This window comes from Pecten maximus, chromosome 16, assembly GCF_902652985.1.
Source record: "Pecten maximus chromosome 16, xPecMax1.1, whole genome shotgun sequence".
Taxonomy (NCBI): domain Eukaryota; kingdom Metazoa; phylum Mollusca; class Bivalvia; order Pectinida; family Pectinidae; genus Pecten; species Pecten maximus.
The window spans coordinates 2,994,642-3,009,596 of NC_047030.1; the positions used below are offsets into that span (position 1 = coordinate 2,994,642).

The 14,955-nt window shown below is 36.3% G+C and overlaps 1 protein-coding gene and 1 long non-coding RNA gene across 3 annotated transcripts in view; one reads left to right on the forward strand and one right to left on the reverse strand.

Moving 5' to 3' along the window:
• The window catches only part of LOC117344465 (calsyntenin-1-like), a 64,235-nt gene that overhangs the window by 31,548 nt on the left and 17,732 nt on the right, over window positions 1-14,955 (forward strand). The window lies entirely within an intron of this gene.
• On the reverse strand, window positions 1,863-4,008 carry LOC117344467. The gene is made up of 3 exons (XR_004536196.1): window positions 3,273-4,008; window positions 3,089-3,159; window positions 1,863-2,517 (listed from the first exon to the last, which is right to left on the reverse strand). It is a non-coding gene; the product is annotated as an uncharacterized LOC117344467 (long non-coding RNA).

The window sequence follows — 14,955 nt, forward strand, 5'->3', positions numbered from 1 at the left end:
ATTTCTCTGGATGGCATGTGACAGGCCTCCTGTATGTTGTTCAGTGAGGTGGTCACCAACTACTACAAGGAGACCGGGCGTCAAAATGATCCTGACTGTTCATGTGGCAATAAACCCAACAAACAAACAACCTTTCTGACCTTTACTTGTACAGTTTTATAAACTTATACACAAAATACACCAATGGATAATCTGCAAAATGGAGATATATCTTGTACCTTTCTCCTTCTATCATCCCGGAAATTAATGAGACGGCAGGCATGATGTTTATATTTGATTGAAGCTTGTGTTGTTGTATCTAGATGAAGGTTCTTCAGGTTTGATCAGAAGCTGGCCTGTCATTCCAATGTTGGAAGAAAGATCAACATATGATGTATCGGCCTTTGAGACCGATGATGGTCCAGGGATGGCTGTATGTCCTGCCTTAGTTCTAGCCCAGCAAACTCAGTGTTTTAGTCCTCTCAATGGTCAATACTCAAAGGGCTGCAGTGATGAAACTCCCGATGATGGGTGTAGATTAGTATTCCAATCATTTGTACTATGTGAATGATCAATGGCATGTAATAACCACAGTGGCAAATATGGACATCTTCTCATATTGATTTCTGTACACTAAGAGGGAGACTAGAGAATCATCATTCTGTGAACACATTGGCAGCAAAAGGCCATATGAAAGGCAAATAGGATTTCATAGTGAAACATTTCTGTGTTATATCTACACATTAGTTCAAAAAGTTCTGACTGTTCTGTACCTTTTAAGAACATTTTAAGTGTCCTTACTTTCAAAACTATTGTCACCTTTAAAATATCTTTGAGGTTATATTAGTTTGGACAAGCAAAATTGGAGGGAATAATCCCTGGTCTGAGCTATAGACGGAATCCAGAGCTGAGGGGATCCTAGACCTTATACAAGTAATTGGTAAATACACTGTAAATTGAGTCATATGATTTCCATAAGTGGATGTTTTTGTGCAAATTTTATGATATAAACTTGAAATGAAATCCTTGTGTAGAATATTCTACAAAATAAGTAGTATGTAATGTCCCAGCAGTGTGGCTACCCTTATGAATTTGCAGCATGATCACAGCATAGATGCAGTATGAATGCAGCATGGAATTGCAGCATGAATGAAGCATGACTGCAGCATGGTGCCTAATTTACCTCACTATATATTCTTACTAGTTAAAGCATGATTGCAGCATGTTTCAATTATGTAAATTATGCTGGGATCATGCTGCATTTATGCTTTAAGGAAGCATGGCCGCAGCATGATCCCAGCATGATCCCAGCATGGTCTGTGAAGCATGATCCCAGCATGGTCTGCAGCATGATGCCAGCATGGTCTGCAGCATGATCCCAGCATGGTCTGCAGCATGATGCCAGCATGGTTTGCAGCATGATCCCAGCATGGTCTGCAGCATGATCCCAGCATGTTTCAATTATGCAAATTATGCTGGGATCATGCTTCAATCATGCTTCATGGCAGCATGGTTTACAAAATCAATGAAAATCATGCAATAAAAACTTGAAGAATAATTTTGTATTACATTTTATTTGGTAATTAACATGGTATAAAACTTTTCATACAGGCTGTTTTTTCTAGTTCAAACATTTAAAACTTATCAATGAAATGAGAATGTGACAAAACAAATTTTAATTCTAATTTACCCATGGTACTTATTTTATTTGCCTCATATTCTTTTTCTCAAAACTTCCATCACATACACAACACAGCTATCTTTTTCTAGTACAATTTTCAAATACAACTAATATCAATTCATCCTAGCTAGAAGTGGTTTGTTTCAACAAAAATAGTCAGCAAGATATACAAGTTCAATGTCAGTACATACTACAGTACAAAATAATATTTTCCAGCAGAGTTATAGTAGGATATGTATACATTTTGTCACTGACGCACAAGACTGATTTCAGACAGTATACGTAGTTTCCTCGAAGTAGCCCAGATGTACTGGAAACTGTTTTCATGTGTGTCCGTGAACTTAAAATAAACAAAAACAAGCAACAGTCGAAGACTTCTTCTATCGAATTTAACATTATTTCTAATAAACTGTGAAAAGATTATCATAATTTTGGAATCAATTCTAAATACTGACTAAATGAAATGTTGATTGACAATTTGAACAATGGTGTGTTGTTTGATGTAGCACGTACTGTAGTGATATATTTCTGTCACTGTCCCTGGGGATTTCAATACAACCAAGGTTGAGACGACTATATTATATTTTTTGCTAGTACAACAAATAACTAACAAGGATTTTTAGATTATATACATGATTCTTTTTTGTATATATATTAATGTTTACACTTTTATTATGAAAGGAAATGTTGTATACCTCGACAGATAACATATCTCAAATAATCTTAATTAATGTGAAACATAAACTTCTTAATTTCTCTTCATCCTTTCTGCTTTGTGTTAAGTCAATGCCATCAATTTGGACCACAATGCATGCGGTGTTCCTCATTCCAGAATGTACTGCATGAAGACTCAGTCTCTGTTGGAAGAAAGAAAGACTTTTAGAATATTCTTTTATTTCAAAATTAGAATAATTGTCAAGTTTTTGAAGATAATGTATGTATTTAACTGATGTACTTTTCATGATCACTTTGCTATCATTTTCATTATGTTTGCTTTGGAAGCCTTTTTATCAAGAAAATTTAAGCCAGCCACACAAAGCTACAAAATAAAACTTGCCAGGATGATATGACTTAATTATTAATTAAATCAAGCTACTCCCGAATTCTCCATCAGTTCATATCAATGTGAAACTGCAATATACTATACATAAAACAATGTTACTTACTTATAATTCATCTTAATTCACCTATTTCATTTAATCGTTTCAATTTGATGCAATAATCTGCAAACATCGATCCTCAAAAGAATGTTTAGGTAAAGATCTTTCACGAAACGTTTCATTATCCAAAACACAAATTTTCCTCACCATTGTTTGTGAATACGTATGTACGTCATAATCATAACAAGGGTTGTGTGAGTGGGGAAAAAATACAATTTAAGTCGGGCCGAAGATCGTTAATAATAAATAAATGAAATTGAAAACTTACGATTGTAACATATGGATCGGTACTGCGTTTCCTTTCCTTTCGTAATCTGTGATAAATTAATCATCAAAACCCTGAAAAATAAATAATTAGGTATTATTGATATGAATAGATCTATATCAAATTCATCGTCGTATAATGTGAAACGATGTCAGAACGCGAAGAAGATTATATAATTAAAACTTACCCTGTCTCGTAACGATGTTTGTCGGTAAAAATATGCATCGGTCGTCAAAAACAACGAGAAAGCTGATATTCATTCGTCGGTAACTTGAAGTAAGTCGATCTTCTTCAGTAAGACGGGAAACAAACTTCGTTTTTAGGCTATCGTCGTGTTTGTTTATACTTTTCTTCTGGAAATAAACATCCGGTGAATTCAAACATGGCTATCAGACTTCCCGCTAAACTCGTGTGTGTTGCATCATGGGATAAATATTTTACTGCCAGAGATTAACACGATTCATTTTTACTTGTGCGTGTTTTTTATTCTAAATCATAAACTTCTATTGTGTCATACTTTTAAGATAAATATTACAGTATTTAATACTTGCATCGTGCACATTTAGATCGCACGAGCTCGAGGAGCACTCTCGTCACATCTCGGGAGCAAGGTAAACAAACGAGGTCATAGGTGAACCGAACGATAAACATGTAATCTGACCAGAGGTTTTGGCCTCGTCTGTCATACGCCTATTGTTTAATATGGATGTATTTTCAGACGAGGAACCGACCAATGCACGTTTTCTTTTTATGTTCACGATTTCAAATAATTCAGATTAAAGTATGGGAATATATCGTCTGTTGTTAGTAAACTCATGTCGAGGTCGAGATCATCACAGCGCTTAACTTCAATATACGTTTTACAAGGAAGCGTCCGAGTGACAACATAAGTTCGACACATGTTTATTGGAGTTTATAGCGATGAATGTTGTGTCAAACACGACGTGATTTCGTATGCTATTATCAGATGTAATCTTAACACCGCATATATCCAGAAAGTATGCGATACAAAGACAAAGAGCAGGTGATTTTAATCTTATTTGATTGAAGTAAAAACGATATTCCAAGCACATGTGTAACTGTTGGTAGAGTGACCCCGATTTTGTTTTGGCGAACATGTTACATGTATGGCTACCTGGTAGTAAGCTGGTGCATGGTAAATGCCAGCGTCTTGGTTTATGTCAGTGTTTGGATAAAGTGACTGATTCTATCTCCGATAAAAAGTGTATAATCGAAGCAAAAGTCAATATACTGGTTCTTCAAAAAACGATCTAAACTCTGAAAATTTGAATGAAATTTTTATAGGGATGAATTTTAAGTCGTCACACGAATGTACTAACTTGCAACATTCATCAATGTTTAAGTTAATTCCTTCTGAGATAGAACTACAAGTGAAAGCTGACAAAATATCACATTTAAAAGCTGTGAACCGTTATACTAACAAAGAACATACTTATAAACGAAATACTTAATTAAAATAATTGTTATTGAATTTTAAATAAATATGTGTGGTACTGATCAAGTATAAAAAGGAAATTCTGCAACACAAACATGTTTTTAAAAATTATTTTGTTATCACCATTGATACCTGGAAATTTTCTATATTTTATTTAAAATTAAAAAAAAAGATACTAAAATATCTAATACCAACTTTTGTTAATTTTCTGTATCTTATTTTATTAATTAATAATTGTTTAGGTTAATCTTGGTACCTGGGAAATTTGGTCCTAGATTTTGGATCCTCGCTTGGACCTACATTTCACCCACAGAAATTTTGTGATGTCCGAACAAAGGAATGCCCTTTTAAGCTAATACAGAATGGCCAAGCATATACACATTTCAACTTCAACAGTCATGTTAATACATGAAAGAATGGTGCAGTTCATTAAATTAACTAAGTTAATACAGCATAATTGCAGCATGGTACAGTTTGTATCTAAAATGGCAAAGTTAATACAGCATGGTTGCAGCATGGTACAGATCCTATCTAAAATGCCAAAGTTATTGCAGCATGGTTGCAGCATGATGCATTTCATATGATAAATTTACTAAGTCCACACAGCATGATTGCAGCATGATATAATTCGATATCCAAACTGGCAAAGTTATTGCAGCATGGTTGCAGCATGGTACATATCCTGTCTAAAATGACAAAGTTATTGCAGCATGGTTGCAGCATGATAGAGTTCAGATATTCAATTACCTCAATTTTTAAAGCATGGTTGCAGTACATGCTGTACAGAAGCATGGTACCATGCTGCTATGCAGCACATGCTGCAATCATGCTGTGAAACTAGCAGCATGATGCCAGCATAAAAGCAGCATGATTGCAGCATATGCTGCATTGCAGTCCATGCTGCAAATTGATAAGGGTATGTTTTGTTTTTGTAAAACATTGGAGGCTACATATAATAAAACTGTCTTATTGTTATATTAAACAAATTTGGTGTGTGTCATGGGACTTAAAACTGGATTATTTGTCTTCACTATATTAAATTTGCTTCTAAAATCTGAAAATATTAGTTTATCACTTAAAATTGTTTTTACTTCAGTTTTATTTTGAAATATTTGTCTTTTGGCAACTTAAATCAAATTATATGAATCCCAGAAACGAAACATTACGTAAAACATTAGGAAGTTAATTGATTTTCAAGGTTAAATCGGCCTACTTTTCCTAGTTCTTTGATTTGATTTGAAAATGTTGTTAAAACAATCAGTTTGATGTGTCAGCTTCTGCTGAAATGTAATTTAATAATGATTGTTAATTCGGCTCGATGATATCCTCATTGTCTATAGATTGTTCAATGCTTAACTTCTAAATGTTATGAGGGGAGCCCATCTTGTATTTCATCGAAAAGGAAATATATGAGTTTGTCAGTGACATTTAATGTGTGGCAGAGAAACGAGATCTGTTCATTGTAACTGTATAATCAATAAACCAAAAGTTACTAAATCTGCCTAATTTTGCAGATATCTCGTGGCCAGTTGGAACTAGTTCCCGGGGGGTAGTCGGGGGTAGTCGGGTGCATACAAACGTCTCGTCAACATTCTGCACTAAACAGACGATACCTTTAGAAAATACCTTACAGAAAAGTCTTGATATTTGTTATTTTTGTTTGATATTTTTTTTCATGATAAGAAATTCAAATTTTAAATTATTTACAATACCTACATAAAATATTGATATATATATTTATAATTACCGATATCATAATATCCTGGTATTCATTTTTCGCACAATATTCAATGACTGAATTAATACAGAGAAAGTTAATCCTTCACAAGTATTACCAACTATGTCGTAATAAAACAGTCTGATCACTGGGGTATATCTCTATCTATCCTTGTCGTTGTATACTTATAAGACAGCTTTTATGATAATAGGGACTGGTCTAACTGTGTCTGTCAGCAGGACCTCAAAGTATCTGTTGTCGTGTCTTTGTTTATAAATTGGGGGCGGAAGTGGCTGACTGGTTATAAATTGGGGGCGGAAGTGGCTGACTGGTTATAAATTGGGGGCGGAAGTGGCTGACTGGTTATAAATTGGGGGCGGAAGTGGCTGAGTTGTTATAAATTGGGGGCCGAAGTGGCTGAGTTGTTATAAATTGGGGGCCGAAGTGGCTGACTGGTTATAAATTGGGGGCCGAAGTGGCTGACTGGTTATAAATTGGGGGCCAAAGTGGCTGACTGGTTATAAATTGGGGGCCGAAGTGGCTGACTGGTTATAAATTGGGGGCCGAAGTGGCTGACTGGTTATAAATTGGGGGCCAAAGTGGCTGACTGGTTATAAATTGGGGGCCGAAGTGGCTGACTGGTTATAAATTGGGGGCCGAAGTGGCTGACTGGTTATAAATTGGGGGCCGAAGTGGCTGACTGGTTATAAATTGGGGGCCGAAGTGGCTGACTGGTTATAAATTGGGGGCGGAAATGGCTGAGCGGTTATAAATTGGGGGCGGAAATGGCTGACTGGTTATAAATTGGGGGCGGAAATGGCTGACTGGTTATAAATTGGGGGCAGAAGTGGCTGAGTTGTTATAAATTGGGGGCGGAAGTGGCTGAGCGGTTATAAATTGGGGGCGGAAGTGGCTGAGTTGTTATAAATTGGGGGTGGAAGTGGCTGATTTATTATAAATTTGGGGCGGAAGTGGCTGACTGGTTATAAATTGGGGGCCAAAGTGGCTGAGTTGTTATAAATTGGGGGCCGAAGTGGCTGATTGGTTATAAATTGGGGGCGGAAGTGGCTGAGTTGTTATAAATTGGGGGCTGATATGGCTGAGTTGTTATAAATTGGGGGCCGAAGTGGCTGAGTTGTTATAAATTGGGGGCCAAAGTGGCTGATTGGTTATAAATTGGGACTTTATCACTAGCCCTCCATGTCTGGGTTGCAAGGTCGAAAACCTATATGGGGCATTTGCCTTGTACTGACTGAAGGCCCACATTTTTTCTTTGAGCACACTCTGGCTTTCCTCCACCTCCAAACCTGGCATGTCCTTAAATGACCATGACTGTTAAATGGACGTTAAACAAAATAAACCATACCAAATGCTTATAAATCTGTCATAAGATTAACTGTGTGACAGTTGTGATCTTCTCTATTTTGTAATTGAATCTCAATACTAGCCGATACCTCCACCAGTATGTTTACTAAAAAGTAATTGGCTGTGACATTGAAAAAAGTTGAAACTCTTCACCAATTCGTCATTAACCAAAAAAATCTAGCTACTTCTACAAGCTCATATTTATACCTCAGCCAATGTCATTAACCTCAAAAATAATTGGCTTGCTAATCGATACACTACCAATTTATCAACAGCCTCCAAACACTGGCTAATTGAGACTGAATTAGAAGGTTATTGTGAAAAAAACCCACTATAATAATGGCCATCTCCCACTGGAGGTATATATAAGCAAGTATTATCTTATTACAATATGTAACCAACATCTACAATATGTAACCAACATCTACAATATGTAACCAACATCTACAATATGTAACCAACATCTGCAATATGTAACCAACATCTACAATATGTAACCAACATCTGAAGCCTTATAAAGTCTTCAAAGGATTACTCAGTCTTTCTTTACTAATTATCAGATGTGACAGACTTATTTTTCTTTTCCTTTCACTAATTATCAGATGTGACAGACTTATTTTCTTTTCCTTTCACTAATTATCAGATGTGACATACTTATTTTTCTTTTCCTTTCACTAATAATCAGATGTAACAGACTTATTTTTCTTTTCCTTTCACTAATTATCAGATGTGACAGACTTATTTTCCTTTTCCTTTCACTAATTATCAGATGTAACAGACTTATTTTTCTTTTCCTTTCACTAATTATCAGATGTGACAGACTTATTTTTCTTTTCCTTTCACTAATTATCAGATGTAACAGACTTATTTTTCTTTTCCATTCACTAATTATCAGATGTGACAGACTTATTTTCCTTTTCCTTTCACTAATTGTCAGATGTGACAGACTTATTTTTCTTTTCCTTTCACTAATTATCAGATGTGACACTTATTTTTCTTTTTCTTTCACTAATTATCAGATGTGACAGACTTATTTTTCTTTTCCTTTCACTAATTATCAGATGTGACAGACTTATTTTTCTTTTCCTTTCACTAATTATCAGATGTGACAGACTTATTTTTCTTTTCCTTTCACTAATTATCAGATGTGACAGACTTATTTTTCTTTTCCATTCACTAATTATCAGATGTAACAGACTTATTTTTCTTTTCCTTTCACTAATTATCAGATGTGACAGACGTATTTTCCTTTTCCTTTCACTAATTGTCAGATGTGACAGACTTATTTTTTCCCTCCTTTCACTAGTAACATCCCAGTGTTTGTCACTCGAGACTGTGGGTTATTTATGGGGCTCTAAGTGAAATTCTGGACTAGATGGTTCAGCTTACCACTAGACTTAAGGGGAATTCCATCTTACCACTGGACTAAAGGGGAATTCCAGCCAGCTAATACCATCAAGGTAAAGGGAAATTCCAGCGAGCTTACCACTAGACTTAAGGGGAATTCCCTCTTACCACTGGACTAAAGGGGAATTCCAGCTAGCTTTAAATACCATCAAAGTAAAGGGAAATTCCAGCGAGCTTACCACTAGACGTAAGGGGAATTCCCGCTTACCACTGGACTAAAGGGGAATTCCAGCTAGCTAATACCATCAAGGTAAAGGGAAATTCCAGCGAGCTTACCACTAGTCTTAAGAGGAATTCCCGCTTACCACTAGACTTAAGGGGAATTCCCGCTTACCACTGGACTAAAGGGGAATTCCAGCGAGCTTACCACTGGACTAAAGGGGAATTCCAGCGAGATTAACACTAAAAGGAAATTCCAGGTGGCTTAACACTGGACTAAAGTGAAATTCCAGCGAGCTGACCACTAGAGTGAAATTCCAGCGAGCTGACCACTAAAGTGAAATTCCAGCGAGCTGACCACTAAAGGGAAATTCTACTAGTCTATAATCTAGTAATTGGGTGAACTTGGTTAATCCACACATACATTATGAATGGTCAATTTCCTAATGATAATAAAGTGAATTTGTTTATATTTCTCCTTGCATTGTGGATGTAAAAATGTTAATGGGAGTTGTGGTTTTGGATGAAGCTGGGATGGCTGTGCAAGGATTGGCCTTAGGCCAACTACTGAATCACCTTTTGTGGTATGGTGCTGCGACTCCGGCAACAATTTATTTCGCCCAATGGCTTTGCCGGTGCTCGTAGCTGCCCCAGAATTTCAAAATGGATAGCTGAGATAAATTGGAATAGATTTAAACTTCATTGATTTTAACATTAGTTTGATTGTGGGGAGATTGTATTTCTCTATTTCCAGCTTTTGTGGCAAGTCTGCTCTATTAGAAAACCACTAGCCTGCCGTGCCAGTTAATGCTGTGATTTCAGGCATTTGTGAATTCTACAAATATGCTTAGAGTACTGCATGCAGTATTTCTGGTTGTGGTCTATCTGACTGCATAATTGACAGGTTTATGTAAAAGGCATTATCACCTGCACATTTAAAGCGATCAATAGATCAGACTTTGACTTAAATGGTTGGTCGGAAACTTCTGTATCTACACAATATATTGTATAACCTCGTATAAACTCCTGACTCACTGCCATTACGGTCCCAAGATTTTGTAATATACTTGATAAATTTTCAGTAATGCTTGTGTGTGTTTTGTACTTGATACTTTGCTGCATTTTACCAGTGGTCTTAGGTAGATAGAATGTTGTCTGCCAGACAATAGGTGAGATACAGTGTATTGATCGTTACTTGGTCAAACCGACAGTTTTAAATATCACCTCGCAGACTCCCCAATTGGTACTTGACAAATCTCGAGGGCCGAGGGAACATCCATTTAACTGTTATTCCATTTCTCATCTGGTAAAAAACCACCATTGTACAATACAATTGTATTGTCCTTTCATTTCATTGTGTATTAAATTGTCTTGGGAGTCAAGTTTTTTATCAAGGTATTAAATTTGTTTCAATTGATATAGTGATTTACAATGTAGCTGCATAGGAAGAGCTAACGACGCTTAGATCAGACCCTATAATGTTTCGAACCACATGAGCAGCATATATGGAAGTACATCAAGAAAATATTGTCTGGCCTAGCTTAACACCAATATTATACAACTATTTCATTTTTAAAGACTCTGGTATGTCTCGGTTAGGGGACAGAACCCAAAGCCTTCCTCACAGCGGCGAACACTCAACTAAAGGCCAAAAGTGAGGCATTGTCAAGGGAGACATTAGGAAGAAGTTGTTAAGAAAGAGAAAAGATAATATCCCAAATTTAGTCGCCTCTTACGATCGTGCAATGGGGGCAGCAGGTACAATTCAGAGGTGTTTTGACCTATCAGCGTATAGGGAAAGTTTCAGTCATATAACATCACATCTTTTATATCAGTATTTTTATTGGGGTGGTCAGGTGGCACAGTGGTAACACACTTGCCTTTCACCTACCTGGCCGGGGTTTGATTCCCCGATCGGAAGTGAAAAGGTATGGGGTCACCTACCCGACCATGTGAGTTTTCCCCGGGTACTCCAGTTTCCTCCCACAGTAAAACCCCTCGCTCCCTTCCATCCGGGCCAAAAAACGTGATTTATACATTTAGTTGATATAACTTGTTTCGCATTTGTTGTAAAACAAATAACGTTTACATTTTAATATTTTTAAAAAATGAACATAAGTCAGTATAGAAAGACAACCATTAAAAGCCTATATTAAATACCATTGATATGTGCAAGGAAAGTGTGCAAGGCAGGCTCTTCTCAGCCATGCTTCAAGGTATGTTGGTGAAAGTTAGTTATAATGTAACTTCAGTATGAGTAGCTAGATCAAGATAATCTTACTTTCAGAGATTTGGGTCAAGGTCAAGGTCACTGTTTCCAATTTTTGCGGTGTCCTGTAAGGGACATGTATTGTTTTAGCAATACCTAGCATGCTTGTATAAGTAAAAATGATGATGTTTTCTGAATTCTTTGAATTCTCAGTTTTAAGCATTAATAACAATATTATGAACTGCTTTAAAATTCCACGAATTAATCCCTGTCTTAGTTAACATGGATTACATTCATCTGCTGACATTGTTTGTTTTTTGGTTAAACGCCCTGTGAATAGCCAGGTTCATTTTGAGTTGGGGTCTCCTTGTAGTAGTTAGTGACTTCCTCAATAATCAACATAAGGGAGCCTTATCATGTACCATCCAGAGCAATTAGGGTAAAACGTTGTGCCCAAGGAAACAACCGTGACAGCACAGACAAGTCTGTTTCTCAACTTCTCGAGAAACACAAACCACCTTGGTAGTGAGCCTCGAACCACACATCTCAGATCTTCACCTGAGGTTATGAGGCCAGTGTTCTGACTGAGCTAGGGAGGCCTGTTGCTGATATTGGAGATATAAGCCTCCGATTCCATGGCTAAATCTTGGTCATGTTGGATCAATAGTGATATCCAATACCCTGTCAAAGTGTAGATCTATACAACTGTATCAACCTGTTTAAAACTTACAGCTGATCTCGTGGAAATGTGATGTTTATATGGCATCTGGTGCCAGGCTCCCCCAGACATCGGCTTGTTTTAGCGGGGTTTTTATTTACTTTATGTTAGTTTTCGGGAGAGAAAAAAGAGAAATTGCAAGCAAACTCTAAATGATTCTCCAGCAGGTATTGATCCTATTGAGCAATACCATAATTCTGTTCCTGTAGGATTTTACAACACGAAACCTCCCATGAGCTTAATGTCGACCAGTGTCAAACCATATTAGTGGAGATTTGCTGGAATCTCGTATTTAGGAGTTGTTATGTCAATTATTCATTGAGCTCTTTGGTGTCAATAAATCGAGATTTTCTCCTGATTTATGGTTATTGAGTATCGTTAGATGGTTTAATTGCCCTAATCATGTGCTAATAATCTCCCTGTTGAGTCTTGTCACATGTTGTAAATATGCTGATCACACTGTCGATAATGGCATTTAGATAATAGGATTCCAAGTAGTTGTTAAATTAACAATAAGAATTAGTTATACAGATCTAATAATGTACAAAAAATAATTACTTATCTGGAAATAAAGTTTTAATTTCATTAACTTTTATTTTAATATTTTGTCTTATATATATTATGTATAGTGCAAAGAATTCTTATTCATGATTTCTGTTTTTGAATTCTATTGGAATGAGCAGTTGGGTTTAGTAACGATGAGGTTTGCACAATTCAGAGTTATTTCTGGTATGACGATGGAATACATTACCGATCAGACTTTCTGTGTAGTTGTCTGAGGAAATGATGAGCTCCTGCATTACCAGTTCCTCTAAATTACGATTCCAAGACATTACACAAGGCCTGGACATGTCTACATATCACATATACATAGCTGGCAGATGTCGTCACGTACCGAGGGAATTGGGGGCAGACAATCTGCATATTCATTAGAGAAATCTGCATATTCATGAAGCATGTGAAAATGGTAGGATATTTTTTTGAAATGTCACATAATGCGATTACTTGTAGACTGCATTGTGATTAACATGATTTGTCTCGTTTGTGGACCGTTCCAATTTGTCGTCTGTTAATTAGCTCACATGTTGTGGCAACAATAACAAATCACCAAACTGATATTACAATTTGGTCCCAATCTGTTTATCACATGGAAGAATGCTTCCATATTTAGACGAGTTGTGAGACAAAACTGTACACAAATTAAACACGAATTAACTCAAGTTGTGAGGGGCCCTGATTAATCTCAGTCGGTTAGTCTTCAGCATTGGTCACGGTTAGTCTTCAGCATTGGTCACGGTTAGTCTTCAGTATTGGTCACGGTTAGTCTTCAGTATTGGTCACGGTTAGTCTTCAGCATTGGTCACGGTTAGTCTTCAGCATTGGTCACGGTTAGTCTTCAGCATTGGTCACGGTTAGTCTTCAGCATTGGTCACTTAACCTCAGACATGGTTTGACATTCCCTACCTGTGACAGCTTGTGTTTCTCCAGAAGCTGAGAAACGGTCTAGTCTGTGCTGTTGTAGTTGTGTCCATGGCCTAGACACTTTACCCTAACTGCTTAGGATGACATGTGATGTGCCTCCCTTCATGTTGTTCAGTGAGGTAGTCACCAACTACTACAATGAGACCCTACCTCAAAATATCCCTTGCTAACAAACAAATTGGAATTGTAAATAGAGATATTGTTCTAAAACCACATTAAGTAAAAAAAATAATGTTAACTAAACATGATGTAGCTAAATCTATTAACATATTAATAAAGTTAAAATCACATGAATTCATTGAACCTAATTATCACTAGATTACCTAATTTAGACATCTAATTAACTTCTGGTATATTTAATCTGATGTGTATTCCTGTGGAATATTTTCTGATGTTTTACTTACTTAGTTTTCACCATGATAACTGTCATCCGATGTTTAGAGATAGCTCTTCATCTGGGGGAAAAATATTTAAATACTTAATGATTGATGTAATCATTGAAATAAATTACCAACAAACTTTCAAGCTTTCATGCTTTAAGTACTTCATCATTGATTATACGGCCCTCTGACCCTAGGTAACTTCCATCTTACACAAAAAGACGTTAACATTATTTTGATAAATAAATAAATGAATAAATGTTTAAATGAATGATAAATTACCTTTCTTTAATGTCATTTACAAAGTCATCAATTAAGCTAAGTTCTGTAGAGCTTTTATTACGATATCGTTAAGGGAACAAATGTTTTAGGTGTTGGAGAAAACCCACGGGGAAGACCGGAGAAAACCCATGGGGAAGAACAATGTCCTATCAGTTTATACAGATATTATCAGGTTTTTAGCTGGTGAAGAGTTTCAAGAGGAGTTATAAGTGACAGTATATATCTTATTGAAGTTTAGTCAATTTTAAATAAATTCTAATTTGAGAAATAAAATCAATGAAAACAAGAAAGACGACAAAATTGACTAATGTGATGAAGATAAAAAATGATATCAATAATTCATAACATCATTCCTCGCTGATACTCGGCGGAATCAGGAGCAGCGGTGTCAAGATGTGATGTAAATTCAGTGATGACTCAGATTAGACCCTGGAGTCTGGTCGATCACGCCTGGATAACTCCAGTCACTACTCACTGCGGTGTCTCTTGTCAGGGAATTTACAGGCATCAAAATTATATTATACTGTAACGTAAGGTTTTAGATGACACTCACTTAACAAAAAGTGCTTACTTAATATCAAAAATCCATTAAGGGTGTATGTTACATCATTGATATTCACCTCCTTCCCTGAAGAGTTACGTTGGAAGATTCCTGTAAAATATTTCATAACATTTTGAACAAATTTGCATTTTGT